This window comes from Aulonocara sp. 'chitande type north' Nkhata Bay, linkage group LG3, assembly GCF_057382095.1.
Source record: "Aulonocara sp. 'chitande type north' Nkhata Bay isolate Kocher_YH1m ecotype deep benthic linkage group LG3, A_spYH_male_GT1.1, whole genome shotgun sequence".
NCBI classification, from domain to species: domain Eukaryota; kingdom Metazoa; phylum Chordata; class Actinopteri; order Cichliformes; family Cichlidae; genus Aulonocara; species Aulonocara sp. 'chitande type north' Nkhata Bay.
Genome location: NC_141346.1, coordinates 6222881 through 6239541, shown reverse-complemented (window position 1 = coordinate 6239541; position 16661 = coordinate 6222881). Strand labels below are relative to the sequence as shown.

Sequence of the window (16661 nt, the reverse complement as noted above, 5' to 3'; positions counted from 1 at the left end):
CACATTCTAACAGACAGCTGGTGCTTAGAATACAGTTGAATAACTATTAAAAAACAGATGATATTTAGATGATAGTTCAGTCTAACACATGTGCCAGTGAACCATTAAACGTCTGTGAAACTATGCAGTTATGAAACGTAACTTTAACCTCAGCCAAACCGATTTGCTCAGTTGTAAATAAAACAGCGAAGTAAACGTGACCCGACAGACAGAACCTGAGTGAATGAAGTCCAGCGTTTAACCACTGAGAGCTAAAACTCAGCTGAGGTTTGAAAGCTGTGTGCCGGTGATTGGACATCAGCCGCTGATAAAGCTGGCTCGCCTATAAAGTGCTCTGTAAGGAAACAAGCTCCAGCAGCTCTGCGCTCGGGGAAAATACTATATTTACTTATCTTGTGCAGAAAAATGCGCTGACATTGCGTTATATCGAGCACCGGCTGCCCAGTTAAACTGTGACTATCACCAGGTAACTAGGCGTGTTTCTTGAATTAGCAACAGGTGTTAAACAGCTGACAGATGAGGAGGAGGATGCATGCAGGTAAACTGAGGGTCTGTTGAGCTGATCGCTGGTTTCGTGAGAAAAATGTCAGCTCGTTCTTTATGTTACAGAAGCACAGAGACACAAGACCAGGCGGAAAGAGACGATCGTTCGGTGAAAATGAGAATCTGCGAATGCAACATGTGGAACACGGGAGTGGAATATGTAAACAAACCGGTTAACGTAACCCCCTGGGTGCACTCTGCATGCTAACTGTTAGCAGAGCTAGTGAAATCTCTGAAAACATCTGAGCACTTTTGCAAACATGTTCTATGTTGACAACCTGACCAGACATACGGCGCGACATTCGCGGCTAAAACACTGTTAAAAGTGTAGCTGGTGACAGAAAAACGGGGTATTTTAAAACTACACCACCACCATTGCTGCTTGTGATTTGATCTGCATTCTGGGATAACTGGCTGCCCCAAGTCTACACAAGCAATCGATTATCTAGGATCGACCTGTTTTGACTTACTTTGCACGGCAACCAATCAAATGTTAGAGAAGCTGCATGGGCAGCGTTAACCCCGCCCCCTGAGTTTGATGGGTGAGGCTGACAGATAAAATTATTTCATGAGGAGAGCCAGGCGTCAGGACTGCCAAAATGAAATAAATAAATATATCATTAAATAATTAATTAAATGTGTCAATAATTAATTAAAATGTGAAATACATAAATAATTAATTAAATGTGTCAATAATTAATTAATTAAATGTGTCAATAATTAATTAAAATGTGAAATACATAAATAATTAATTAAATGTGTCAATAATTAATTAATTACATGTGTCATAACTATTTATTTAATTAATTAATTCCAATTTTAATTAATTATTGACACATTTAATTAATTATTTAATGGTGTATTTAATTAATTCATTATGGCAGTCCTGGCGTTCCATAGGTAAAGGGCTGGAACATTAAATCCCTTTCAGGTGAGATAAAATAAAAATGATGGTCATTTCATCCATGAAGGAAAATAAAAAGTAAAGAAAAAATAACAATCTTATTGTTCTTTTGGCTGCTCCCTTTAGGGGTCGCCATTGGCCTCTGTTTAAACACTATCCATATCATCCTATTCTGTCACACTAACCATCCACATGTCCTCTTTCACTACATGCACGAATCTTCTCTGTGGTCTCCTTTTGTTCCTCCTGCCTGCAAACTACATGTTCAACATATCCAACATCCAATATATCCACTTCCGCTGCTCTGCATCAAACCACCTCAGCTTTGCCTCTCTAACTTTGCCTCCAAACTGCTCAACCCGAGCTGTCCCTCTGTTATACTAACCTCTAATACTTTCTCTCACGGTCAGTGCCAATAAAACTTAACATCTATAATTCTGCCAGCTCTAGTTTTGCCTGCTGTCTTTTTTGTTAGCGTCACTGTTTCCAAACCATACATCACAGCACATCGTTACAGAAAATGGTTAGTCTTACCCTCCACATATGTTCTGTTTTCTACTTATGGTGCATATCTGACTCAAAAATACATTCCTATTGTGTAAATCTGATGTTTTAAAATAGGAAATTAATTTTATTCTTTTGCAAACGACAACATGAACTCCTTAGTAATAATTCACATCCTTCTTGATTTGGGGACACACAGATTGTCCTCTGCTACAGTCTTGAATCATCTGGTCTGACCAGTAGTCAAGCCTACAGTGGACACAATTTGGTGACCTTGTGACTGCCCTTAACTTGTGCTGCTTGTAGATCATGTTTGTTAGCATTCACAAATATCCTATGCCATCCCATTGCTGTTTCATAACTTCAGCTGTTTTGCTTAATGTTAATCATTGTATATTAGGCTACAGATACAGCTCAGCCTTGCAAGATAACTCACATGAAATGATCAATTTTTTCTTTTTTATTAACTGTTTTGTAAGTTAAGTCTAAAAAAGTCTTTGGTAGAGTTCTTCGGGTAAGTAGGTCTCAAACTTATAGGTCAAGTAGGTCTTGAAAATTAAAAATACAACATATTAATGACATATTAAACTAAATTATTTTCTCAGTTATAATTAGAGTATATTTGGAAATTCCACAGTTTTGTTCTATTCATTGTACACTATTTACAGATATTTTTCATTTTGTCCGGGCTTTTATGTTTAATGGTTTTTGAAATATTCATGGTCAAACACTGCCTCACATTTCAATACGCATAAAAAAGAGCACCGAAAATGGGTAGATGTAAAAAAATAAAAAATAAATTCACAGGATTGAGGCTCTGGCATGAACTCTGGATGTGTGTTTTTTCTATGTTTTCGATTCACTGGAGGAGCATGACTTCTTATATCTCAACAGCGCCATGTGCTTTTATGGCTGTCATTATATGTTCTTGCTCCTTGTCTGCAAGTTAACCAGGACACAGTAACAACAGAACAAATTCTGACAGTAAATCAGATTTGCTAAGTTGGACAGATACTTGCTGGTAGGCTTTTGGATCACTTCAAGCTTTTTTTAAATTTTTTATTCATTTTCAGGCACAACAAATACCTATATTGAACATAAAATACACAAAACAAGTCTTTATCAGTTGGGTGTTAGACCAGGGGTGGGCAACTCCAGGCCTCGAGGGCCGGTGTCCTGCAGGTTTTAGATATCACCCTGTGTCAACACACCTGAATCGAATGATGAGTTCATTACCAGGCCTCTGGAGAACTTCAAGACATGTTGAGGAGGTAATTTAGCCATCTATGTTAGATCAAGGACACATCTAAAACCTGCAGGACTCCGGCCCTCGAGGACCCAGATATATTAAAATGTTATATTATGTTATTATATGCTGTCTTTTGTAAATTAATGTCCAGAAGATTGAAATGTCCCAAATTCACTGGGAGGTCAGTGGCTTTATTCCTGCTTTCCACGTCAAACTGGAACTACCCCAGTTCACTAACAGAGAACCAAATGGAGCTGCTCCAGGAACACATAGAACATATTAAAAACTGCCTAATGACTTATATTTAAACAAAATACATGACAAATAGAGTTAACTCCTTGTGGGCTGTTGTGAAATTTATACCTGGAGAATGCTGCTACAGTCTTAAGACATGTGGTTTGACCAGGAGTCTACCCTACGGTGGACGAGGTTTGCTGACCTTATGACTCTCATTAGTTTGTGCTTTTTGTATTTTTTGGCATTCACACGTATCTCATTGACACATTGGCCTGTTTCACAATTTCAGGTGTGTTACCTAATTTTAAATGTGTTGCACTGATTTCCCCTTCACACTTTAAAAGATTCCCAAATTCTGGAAGAACCCAAGGCTCATTTGTCTTATTTAGATAAGCCAGCCAATCAAGATATTTGAAGTCTCATCTGTAGCGCCATCACTAAACCTGACTCCTTTCCACTCTCACATGGATAACTGGATATACAGGGAGTGCAGAATTATTAGGCAAATGAGTATTTTGTCCACATCATCCTCTTCATGCATGTTGTCTTACTCCAAGCTGTATAGGCTCGAAAGCCTACTACCAATTAAGCATATTAGGTGATGTGCATCTCTGTAATGAGAAGGGGTGTGGTCTAATGACATCAACACCCTATATCAGGTGTGCATAATTATTAGGCAACGTCCTTTCCTTTGGCAAAATGGGTCAAAAGAAGGACTTGACAGGCTCAGAAAAGTCAAAAATAGTGAGATATCTTGCAGAGGGATGCAGCAGTCTCAAAATTGCAAAGCTTCTGAAGCGTGATCATCGAACAATCAAGCGTTTCATTCAAAATAGTCAACAGGGTCGCAAGAAGCGTGTGGAAAAACCAAGGCGCAAAATAACTGCCCATGAACTGAGAAAAGTCAAGCGTGCAGCTGCCAAGATGCCACTTGCCACCAGTTTGGCCATATTTCAGAGCTGCAACATCACTGGAGTGCCCAAAAGCACAAGGTGTGCAATACTCAGAGACATGGCCAAGGTAAGAAAGGCTGAAAGACGACCACCACTGAACAAGACACACAAGCTGAAACGTCAAGACTGGGCCAAGAAATATCTCAAGACTGATTTTTCTAAGGTTTTATGGACTGATGACATGAGAGTGAGTCTTGATGGGCCAGATGGATGGGCCCATGGCTGGATTGGTAAAGGGCAGAGAGCTCCAGCAAGGTGGAGGTGGAGTACTGGTTTGGGCTGGTATCATCAAAGATGAGCTTGTGGGGCCTTTTCGGGTTGAGGATGGAGTCAAGCTCAACTCCCAGTCCTACTGCCAGTTTCTGGAAGACACCTTCTTCAAGCAGTGGTACAGGAAGAAGTCTGCATCCTTCAAGAAAAACATGATTTTCATGCAGGACAATGCTCCATCACACGCGTCCAAGTACTCCACAGCGTGGCTGGCAAGAAAGGGTCTAAAAGAAGAAAAACTAATGACATGGCCTCCTTGTTCACCTGATCTGAACCCCATTGAGAACCTGTGGTCCATCATCAAATGTGAGATTTACAAGGAGGGAAAACAGTACACCTCTCTGAACAGTGTCTGGGAGGCTGTGGTTGCTGCTGCACGCAATGTTGATGGTGAACAGATCAAAACACTGACAGAATCCATGGATGGCAGGCTTTTGAGTGTCCTTGCAAAGAAAGGTGGCTATATTGGTCGCTGATTTGTTTTTGTTTTGTTTTTGAATGTCAGAAATGTATATTTGTGAATGTGGAGATGTTATATTGGTTTCACTGGTAAAAATAAATAATTGAAATGGGTATATATTTGTTTTTTGTTAAGTTGCCTAATAATGATGCACAGTAATAGTCACCTGCACACATAGATATCCCCCTAAAATAGCTAAAACTAAAAACAAACTAAAAACTACTTCCAAAAACATTCAGCTTTGATATTAATGAGTTTTTTGGGTTCATTGAGAACATGGTTGTTGTTCAATAATAAAATTATTCCTCAAAAATACAACTTGCCTAATAATTCTGCACTCCCTGTAGTAGGGTTGGCCAAACAAAACTGGACCTCCTGAAAGGATACAGGCAGGTGCCTCATTTCCCATTATACATCTGAAATATCTTTCTTTGTGATGCCTGATCACCTACTACAGTATACTGTAAAGCCTTTAAGAGTCACTATCCAAAGGCTAATCAATACTGCACTGTCTAGTGCCTAGGCATAACAATATTACCACTGGTCAGGTCAGGGCTGTTTTGGTAGCAAAAGAGGGACAAAGAAAAATATTAAGCAGGTCGTCAAAACGGTTTGCCTGATCAATGTACTTAACTGTGACACTGTGACTTATTCTTCAGCATGGTGAGATTACACAGATTTTGCAGGAATTTTTTGATAGATGTGAAAGTGCATGTTAAATGTGAGTTTGGCAAGGGTGTTGTCACCTATTTAGGGAAACAATGAGGGCATGGGCATGTGTGTGCCTTGCTGGCCAAGGTTCAGGCCATTCTGGACTTTTCTGTGCCCAACACATGATGTTAACTCTGCTAGTTTCTAGGCATGTCTGGATACTATTTCTGCAAGGACTTTGTGAATGTGGTTGTGCTTTTGACTGATTTTCAAGCCCTGACAACCCTTTTGTGTGGACTTCTGAGTGTTGGGATTAATTTAATTCAGCCAAGCATCTTCTATGCAGTGTCCCAGTGCTGGCTGCCACTGATTATGCTTGTGCTTGTGTTAAACTAAAGGTTGATGTCAGTTGTTGTTTCATAACTTTGGCAGTGTTACCTTAATATTGATTACTGTGTTGTAGGCTAAGATTTATTTTATTTATATACATATTTTATACGTGACTATTATCTGTTAAGTAAATAAAAGAAGAAAGCAGTTTTGGATTCAACCAATTCTCAAGAATAGAAGCAGCAGGGAGAATTTTATGGTTTCATCCATGGTTTCATGTGTGTGACATTTTAAGATTTCAGTGGGGCAGTTTGGTACCAGAGAAGGTATACAAATAATTTCAGAGAGCCAACTGACCCAGAACAGCATGTAGCTGTGTATATCATATATAACAGTGCACATATTGAGCCACAAGCACACTTGTTGCCAAATGCAGTGGTCTGTTTGGTCAGATTCAAATCTAACTTGATTGAATAAATAAATAATGCGAATTTGTACATCACACCACTGAAGAAAAAAAGATGCCCAGTGTTAGACTAAAGTTTGCTATTTACCAAAGATTTTGGCTTTGATTTTGGTTTGTACAACCTAAACACTCAGTAAATGCCTAATAACAGATGCAATAAATGTGATACCTTAAACACGTGCTGCACTGTACTGGATGAAATGAACTACTGCAATACTACAAAAGCTACAAGTGTGAAAAAGTTGGCTACTACTGTTTGTACAACAACACACTTTCCACATTGTTTGTCTGCTTGCCTTTACCCCACTGGGCCTGACTTGTAACTGAGAGCGAAATTTAAAAATGACCAGTAGGTGGCAGCAAACGTTAAGAATCTATCTACTTTATCTACTGTTATTAGCTTTTATAATTAATAATGGGTTTTTTATGTCTTGAATTGACACAGCTCATGGTTTATTGAACATTTTATTGATTACATTACATAGTAAACAATAAAACCTACAATCATACATCCTGCAGTAATACGAGATTAATTATGACTAATTAACAGCCTGACCTGACATCATTTGACTGAGCCACACCCAATCCGAACAACAACAAAACACTCACTGGCATGAAAAAGAAGCACTGACCATGAAGTCCTTGTCCATATAGGGCAGGATATTTTTGTCTCTGTTATTGATCCGTTTTTGGTCATTTTTTTCTTCATCCCTACCTATCAAATCAACATTACCAGCACCAAAATCCCCACAAAATAATAGATCCTTAATTAATTATGTTAAGTTTGATATTCATAGCTATTTTGTGACATTTTACATTAGAATTTGTTTTTATCAACAATCCTGTTTATCTTACCTCTTTGTGTTTCTACCGGGACACACTTTCTGCATCCTTGCCTTTATGATTTAGTCCACTGGGCCTGACATGTAACTGAGAAAGAAACTAGCCAGATGATATCAGCAAACAACATGAGCATTCACTTAGATTTAAGTTTTTAATGGGTTAACTATTATCACCTTCTTAATTTATAACCATTTTCTAAATTAAGAACTTGCTTTTACTACATAGCTCATAGTTTATTGTTTATTTAACTGTATGTATCTAATTTAATACATCCATATGATTTTAATGACTAAAACCTCAAGTTCTATATATAAACTGTAGGTTTCATGCATTTCAATGCATCATAAAAAACTTACAGAATAAGTATATGAAAATTATTATAATTATTCTTATGTAATTATACCACTCAGTTGGTGACTGTGTGGGGATGGCTGGTTATGGTGCACCTGAGTTTATGCTTGGTATTCCATATGATGAAGCAATTGACATGTGGTCTCTGGGGCTGGTAGCTGTGGAGCTTTCTATAGAGGTGCCACTCTGCCCTGGGGATATGGATTATGATGTTTTGAAATTTATCATAGACATCAGGGTCAGCCACCAGATTATGTTCTGGACTCCGGCTTGTGCACTGATGACTATTTCATAGAAGACAACTACAACGAACAGCACTGGACATTTAAGAGTGAAAAACAATTTCAATACGAGACAAGATTACAATCCCAGAATACTCGATATATAAAACGTAAGTGTATTGATAACCTCGAACAACTACTGAAAATGTTCAACATTTATTTGTCAGCCTAGTTAAACAGATGTTGGCCTTGGATGCAAACCAGCACATAACACCCTCAGAGGTTCTCCAGGATCCCTTTTAGACCCTGGCCTCTCTGCGAGTTCCCCCTGCACTGACATGAGTAGCACAGGGGGAAAAACTTTGTGGTCTTTCAGCAGCCTTCAAGCTGGAAAAGAGAAAGACCACAAAAATCAATCTCAAGCACAGTTTCTTTTACCCCAGATAAAAGTGAAAAACACACAAATAGGGGTTGGAAAAGGCAACTAACAGCAAATTACACTCCAAAGATTAATTAACCTGCTTTGGCTGTTTGTTTGTTTTTTAATTTTCACTCCCCCCCCCCCCCCCCCCCCCCCAAAAAAAAAAAAAAAAAAAACCTCTATGGGAACTAACAATTCTTGTGAAAAACAATTAGAAAGCCCCCCCCCAAAAATAACAACAACAACAAACAACAATGAATATGGTCTTGAACTTGGGCACAATTTTTCTTAACATCCATTTAGTAATCTCTATGTCAAGTTCTTACTAATATTCAAAGCGGAGCAGCAGACACCTTACCATCACATTAGTCCTTCAGTCAGACTCACACCACCATGTTCACACTGATAAATTCGATGCAAATTGGAAATAAATTGGATATTAATTAATAAACCTGCTTTAAGCATCATATAATTATTGTTTGTAATTCTTTATAAATATATAAATAGTGCTAGGGCCCAGAATGCAGCTAAATCTATTTTTGGTTAGTATGTTTAGTTATTTTATTTTAAAATATAACATTTTTTAAGACTATTGTTGGTTTTAATCTAGTTTAAACCAAACCATCCAATCAGAATTTTTGCATCCAAGTATGTGATTGGTTGGTTTTGTGGCACACTTATAACGGTGTACAGAGAGTTGAGTGTGCATGAAGCAGAGATGTTGTGAGCGCGAACGACACACTGAGAGCAGGTCCGCAGCTGTCTGTCAGCACACAGAGCAGAGATCTGAGGAAGAGCAAATGCGAACAAATGAGCGAGAGGGGCTGTAATTATGTGTGCATATGAATAATAGCAAACACTGAAATATATGTCTTGCACATAAGAATGAATTTTGTTCGCTCAAATTAAAATTCTCTTCACTCAAAATAATTTTCTCATCAAAATGCAAAAATTGTGCTTGCATTTTTTTTTTTAACATGCGCTCAGAATAGAGGCACAAAAATAACACCATAGACTTCAAAGCATTTAACACTAAAACTGCCAAGAGGGTCTTATATTGCATGTTTTCTCTCATTTTAAAAGATGAAAATTAATGTAATTATTTTACAAATGAAAAAATGTTATTAAAGGTAACAAATCACATTCTAACTCCAGTACAAACAGATTGTTTGCTGAAGTGGACAAAGTTTGCCAACTTTAATACTCTCCTTGACTTGTACTACTGGAGTATCATTTTTAATACATTCACATGTATCCCACTGACACACGTGACACAAAGTATTTGCTGTCTCATAACTTCAGCTGTGTTGCTTGATGTTGGAGAGATACACTGGAGGCCTATGCACACTGTTTATGGGGCAGTCTGGTTAAGACAGTGTTATTCTGTGATATGTAAGTTTTGTATTGTAGAGTTGTTGAACTGTGTGTTTTTATTTAATTATCATATCAAATTAGATGTTATCAGCCTACAAATGGGAGATTTGAAATGCTTTGTTCTTCATGAATAAGGAAAAAACAAACAAATACAAAAAAAACAAAGACAAAATTGTTTTAACTTTTTAAAAACTTGATTTATTTATTAGACTTTTGATGTTACAAAGCTGACTATAACACAAAGATGTATGTTGAAGGACTTGACTTCAGGTTGATTATTTAGCCTTGGCCAAACCCACCGTTTTCTGGCCTCTGTTGAAGATGGAATAGTACTGTCCGAGGAAGACATTGCCCAGGATCCACAGGTTGCTACCTTGACCACTGAAGCCAGTGAGGCAGCCATAGCTCTGGGACTAAGGAGGAGATGTAACAGAAAAAAAATAAATACAATTTAGGGAATATGTAGAGAAGTTATAAAACATACAGTGGGGCAAAAAAGTATTTAGTCAGCCACCGATTGTGCAAGTTCCCCCACTTAAAATGATGACAGAGGTCAGTAATTTGCACCAGAGGTACACTTCAACTGTGAGAGACAGAATGTGAAAAAAAAATCCATGAGTCCACATGGTAGGATTTGTAAAGAATTTATTCGTAAATCAGGGTGGAAAATAAGTATTTGGTCAATAACAAAAATACAACTCAATACTTTGTAACATTACCTTTGTTGGCAATAACAGAGGTCAAACGTTTACTATAGGTCTTTACCAGGTTTGCACACACAGTAGCTGGTATTTTGGCCCATTCCTCCATGCAGATCTTCTCGAGAGCAGTGATGTTTTGGGGCTGTCGCCGAGCAACACGGACTTTCAACTCCCGCCACAGATTTTCTATGGGGTTGAGGTCTGGAGACTGGCTAGGCCACTCCAGGACTTTCAAATGCTTCTTACGGAGCCACTCCTTTGTTGCCCGGGCGGTGTGTTTTGGATCATTGTCATGTTGGAAGACCCAGCCTGGTTTCATCTTCAAAGTTCTCACTGATGGAAGGAGGTTTTGGCTCAAAATCTCACGATACATGGCCCCATTCAGACGGGCCTGGACATGCACTGGCTTCAGCAGCGGAACACGTCTGGCACTGCGGGATTTGATTCCCTGCCGTTGTAGTGTGTTACTGATGGTGACCTTTGTTACTTTGGTCCCAGCTCTCTGCAGGTCATTCACCAGCTCACCGTTCTCATGATCATTGTGACCCCACGGGATGAGATCTTGCGTGGAGCCCCAGATCGAGGGAGATTATCAGTGGTCTTGTATGTCTTCCATTTTCTGATGATTGCTCACACAGTTGATTTTTTCACACCAAGCTGCTTGCCTATTGTAGATTCACTCTTCCCAGTCTGGTGCAGGTCTACAATACTTTTCCTGGTGTCCTTCGAAAGCTCTTTGGTCTTGGCCATGGCGGAGTTTGGAGTCTGACTGTTTGAGGCTGTGGACAGGTGTCTTTTATACAGATGATGAGTTCAAACAGGTGCCATTCATACAGGTAACGAGTGAGGGACAGGAAAGCTTCTTACAGAAGACGTTACAGGTCTGTGAGAGCCAGAGATTTTCCTTGTTTGAGGTGACCAAATACTTATTTTCCACCCTGATTTACGAATAAATTCTTTACAAATCCTACCATGTGGATTCATGGATTTATTTTTCACATTCTGTCTCTCACAGTTGAAGTGTACCTCTGGTGCAAATTACTGACCTCTGTCATCATTTTAAGTGGGGGAACTTGCACAATCGGTGGCTGACTAAATACTTTTTTGCCCCACTGTAAATAAGGAAAGGAATTCTTATCTGACTGATGTAGGCAGAGGCTGGGAGAGTGAACTGCTGTCCATTGATGTTAAAGGTCACATCAGGCATTTGGTCAATGTTGTTGCAGCTGACCATGTACTGATGGAAAAGGAAAGTTAAAATAAGCTGCCTGTAAAATATGTAAATTTTGAAGAGTATCAGTTTCACCAGACCAAGTGGTACTTCACTCAACATATTTCTCCATATTTTTTGTTTTTTAGCACTGACCTCTCCATTCTGACTTCTTGCTCCCAGCCAAGCATTGATGTTGTCAATGTCACTTTAAGGTCCAACAATCAGAGAGGTTCCAGTGTCCACAATAGCCTCACAACCACCATTACAAGCCACAGCCTGACCATTACCAGAAACACTGTAATGGACAACACAGTATGCATTAGGAAAGAAACTTCTTTGGCAATATAGCTCTATCATGATTCTGAAACAAATATAGGGCTGTAACTTTTGGTTTTACCTGTCAACTGTGATCTAACAGTACAGTTCTTTGGAGAGAGGAATCCAGGTGGAATTGAGTACAAATTAATATATGAGGCATCTATAGATAATTTCCAGAGTCAGGTAGAATCCCGCATAATACTTATGAGCTCAGATACAGGGAGAAGAGGTTCTGGTCAGTCAAGCCTGCATTCATGTTATCAAACACAGGTGACGCACCAGAGGCAGACTTGGGTAGGCCAGACCAAGGATACCATCAGCCTGCATGTACTGCATGAAAGGGGCCTCAGTTTGGCTCAAACTAAAGATCTGATTTGTCACAGTCAGACCAGCAACCTGCCAACCAAAGATGAAGCCAGTACAGTTTGAAACCAATGGTGATGGTTTTTTGAAAAGTTCTTTTTCATACCATTCTATTGATCTCCATTTAAAACCAAAACCACTCCAAATGTTATTTAAAGAATCACATGTGAAAAACCCCTTCATTTGTGTTTTATATGTTCAGATTTCACATTCATAAATACTTTTTGAGGCAATCGCAGTTTTTACTGTGAAAGCACTGTAATACCTTTACAATTACTATTAAACAAGTGAAAGTTCTTTTCCCTGGTTTATAAAAATATTTTGGAGCAATACTTTCAGGCTAACATAGTTTTTATTTTGTAGGGATTATCATGGCGTTTTTTCATCTTTACATTTACTGTTAAACAGACTGATGTTTTGGGGTTGTTTTTGCTTGTTTTAAAATTCTCACCGTCACAGTGTCATATCCCAAGAAGCCAGTCATGCTGCCAGTGCCATACGTCATACTGAGAGGTCTGCCATACTGTCTGTATGTGCTGCTCCTACCAGGGTCAAAAAGAAAACACAGTTTATGGCAAAATGCTGTACCTCAGTTCTATTACCTAACTACCAAATCCTAAATATAAAAACCATCCATCCATAATCTGAGTTCTGATAACGGGGGCAGCAGTTTGAGCAGAGAAGCACAGACTCTCCCCACTCTGGCTACCTCTTCAACTCCAAGCCAGCCAAGAATTATAATCTCTCCAGCAGCTCCTGGGTCTTAACCAGAGTCTCCTCTTTGTAGAAGATACTTGAAACAGTTCACCTACATTGTGTGTCTATTAGAAATGTCTCAATCTTGCACACCAGATCAGGCTCCTTCCCCACCAGAGAAATAACATGTACCACTAGTTAGTTTATTGGAAGTGCCAGTCATCGTCACCTAACCCCTACGGCCCTAACCTGGGCCAGACTCCAGGGTGGGACCTTGGTAACTCAGTCTTGGGAACTGTAAACTGGACCCTTGACCCTTATATATATTTTTTTGTCATTATAAAGGTTTTCAGAATCACTCTCTGACTTTGTGTGGAAATGCATTATGTAATCATAGATTTACATACTGCAGGCTGCACTGTTGCAGTAGATGGAGGGAACCCACAGGTTAGATGAGCCAGGGTCAAAGATGACTTTAAAGGACTGAGGTGGAGTTCCAATTGAGATGACTCCATAGTAAGACAACTGGAGAAGAAGAGGAGACATGAAGGTATACTCTCAAGACGTTTGTCATGTTCTCTGTATGTTGATATGCATGTTCAACGTTTAGATGATGTTACTCACACAAGCATCATTGGTCATGGATTCAGGGCCCACAGCAAAGCTCCTATCAAACTTGGCCATGGCATTGTATGGGTATTTTTGCCTATACTCCTCCCATAGACCCTGTTCCTCCAAGACCACCCTGGCCCTCTTACCCTTTTCCAGAGGGATCCTAGGAGTCATCAAAGGGAGCAAATTACATTTTGCCCATTAGGATACATTTAGAAAACTTTATTGAGCTGTGAACAGATGTTTTTTCATACCAACACCCTCTTAGAACTGCATATATAAATATTTTATACTATACGTATCTTATATTGCATATGATAGATGGCCATGTCGATCTATTACTATTTTTATTTCAAATAGTAAAAGTAAAAAATAAATAAAAAGAAGAATGAAATGAATGAAATATAGTTTGGCTGACTTACTGAACGAGGCAATCAGACAGTGCCACCATGGCAAACACAGCAAAGGCCCACTTTATTGTTTCAACTCTACCGTCTACTGCAATAGAAGATAATGTATATAAGAACAACAGAACACTTTACTCCTGTAGTCAAATATTAGGTGTACAACCCTGTTAATGGACGTGTATGTAGACTCTAAAGCATGATTGCACAGAGATGCACTCTGCATAACCCTAACCCATATTTTTCACATTAGGCTAAATCCTAAAACTTTCTATTGAAATGTAAAGAGGTGTTTTTTCATATCAGCAACCTCTTAAAAGTTTTACTATTTATGCTTCTTTTATTTTAGCGGACCTGACAGTGTGTCATATATGTCTGTAACTGTTTAAGAGAAGGCTGTAAATGGATGATTTATAGTCTGACTTACTGAACGAGGCACTTGGAGAGTGATACCATGGCAAACACAGCAAAGGCCCACTTCATTGTTTTGACTCTGCCCTCAACTGCAGTAGAAAACGATGCATATCAGACCAGAAAACTTTACTAAAATAGTAAATGTACAACTTTGTGGAAGGACCTATCTGTAGACTCTAAAGCATGAGTGGCATATATTTTCATACAGGTAGAATGATATTTTTATGTAATCCAATAAAATAATTAAAAAATAAATAAATCTCATAATATATAGCGCTTTTATTTACTACATTTATTTAAAAAGTGAAACAAAGTCTACATATGTATGTGTGCACCAAGTCTCACCAAGTCTCTGTGAAAGCGATAGCCAATCCTTTTTTTTAAAGGTCATCATCATTGTTCTGAAGTCCATAGGAATAGGACTCCCCAGGAACCTACGCCAGGATCCTGTTTGTGGACTTCAGCTCTGCCTTCAACACCATCCTTCCAGACCATCTCCGAGGCAAGCTTTCCCAGATGAATGTGCCTGATCCCATCTGCCGGTGGATCACTGACTTCCTGACGGACAGGAAGCAGCATGTGAGGCTGGGAAAGAATGTCTCGGACTCCCGGACTGTGTTCTTTCTCCTCTGCTCTTCTCCCTGTACACCAACTGCTGCACCTCCACCCACCAGTCTGTCAAGCTAATCAAGTTTGCAGATGACACCACCGTTATTGGGCTCATCTCTGACGGGGATGAGTCTGCCTACAGGAGGGAGGTTGAACGTCTGGTGTCCTGGTGCAGCCACAACAACCTGGTGCTGAATGCCCAGAAGACAGTGGAGATTATTGTGGACTTCAGGAAGCACACAGCCCCACTCCCCCCCATCATCCTGACTGACACCCCCATCACCTCTGTGGACTCATTCCGCTTCCTGGGTACCACCATCACCCAGGACCTGAAGTGGGAGCCCACCATCACCTCCGTCATTAAGAAAGCCCAGCAGAGGATGTACTTCCTGAGGCAGCTGAAGAAATTCAACCTGCCAACACGGACGATGATGCAGTTCTACACTGCAATCATCGAGTCCATCCTCACCTCCTCCATCACCGTGTGGTACGCTGGAGCCACTATCAGGGACAAACAGAGACTGCAGTGTGTTGTGCGCTCTGCTGAGAAGGTGATTGGCTGCAGACTCCCATCTCTGCAGGACCTGTACACCTCCAGGACACTGGGGCGTGCAGCTCGGATCTCAGCTGACCCTTCTCACCCTGGACACAGTCTGTTTGACCTGCTCCCCTCAGGCAGGAGGCTCCGGTCCATTCGCACCAGAACCTCTCGCCATAAGAACAGTTTCTTCCCCTCTGCTGTTGGACACATGAACAATAACCGTATGACTGTTCCCACCACTAACACATGATCCTACGCTGTGTCACTGCATCATTCCATGTTTGCACTGATCACCACCTGCACTCATGTATATATCTTTCTACGTAGCACTCTTAATTCTTATTCTCATGTATATATCTCATGTATATCTCATGCACATATCTTTCTACGTAGCACTTTTAATTCTTATCCCTACTTTTATTTTTTCATGTCTATTTAAGTGCTATTTATGACACTATGTTTGCACTGAAGCACCGCAGCAATTTCCTAATGTTGTAAACCTGCTCAACATTTGGCAATAAACCCCATTCTGATTCTGATTCTGATTCTGATTCTGATAAAATGGAGCATGATAAAAGGCCAGTGATAAGTAGCTTTGGTTTTTAGGAGCTTTTATTTTGAATATCTAATCCACTTCCTTTAAAACCTGTAAGCCCTCAAAACTTTGAATGACAGTCATATAATGAAGTATTGGCTTGAAGATGTGAGCATGTTTTTTGTGATGAATAATAGCTGTGTTTGAATGGTCCTGATAAACAGAGGGCACACTGACCCTCTTAAACACTCACAGAATCGGCCTTGATGAGTTTTAGCCTGAAAAAGAAAGGGTGGCATAGCCAAAAAGCTATGTTGCTATGGCAACCACAATCAGTGAGAAGAGGGAGAGGTGCGAAAACCCCTCGTCTGCATGAGAGGGAGACACAAAAAGACACAAACATGGATTTCCCTCTCAACAAAAGGTTATGAAGAGAAAACTACAAATCATAATGAAATATTCTTTCACGTGGCAGCAA

At 39.6% G+C, this 16661-nt stretch overlaps 1 pseudogene; it reads right to left on the bottom strand.

Moving 5' to 3' along the window:
* Positions 1–10052: 10052 nt before the first annotated feature.
* On the bottom strand, positions 10053–14152 carry LOC147333670 (pepsin A-like; annotated as a pseudogene).
* Positions 14153–16661: the final 2509 nt, after the last annotated feature.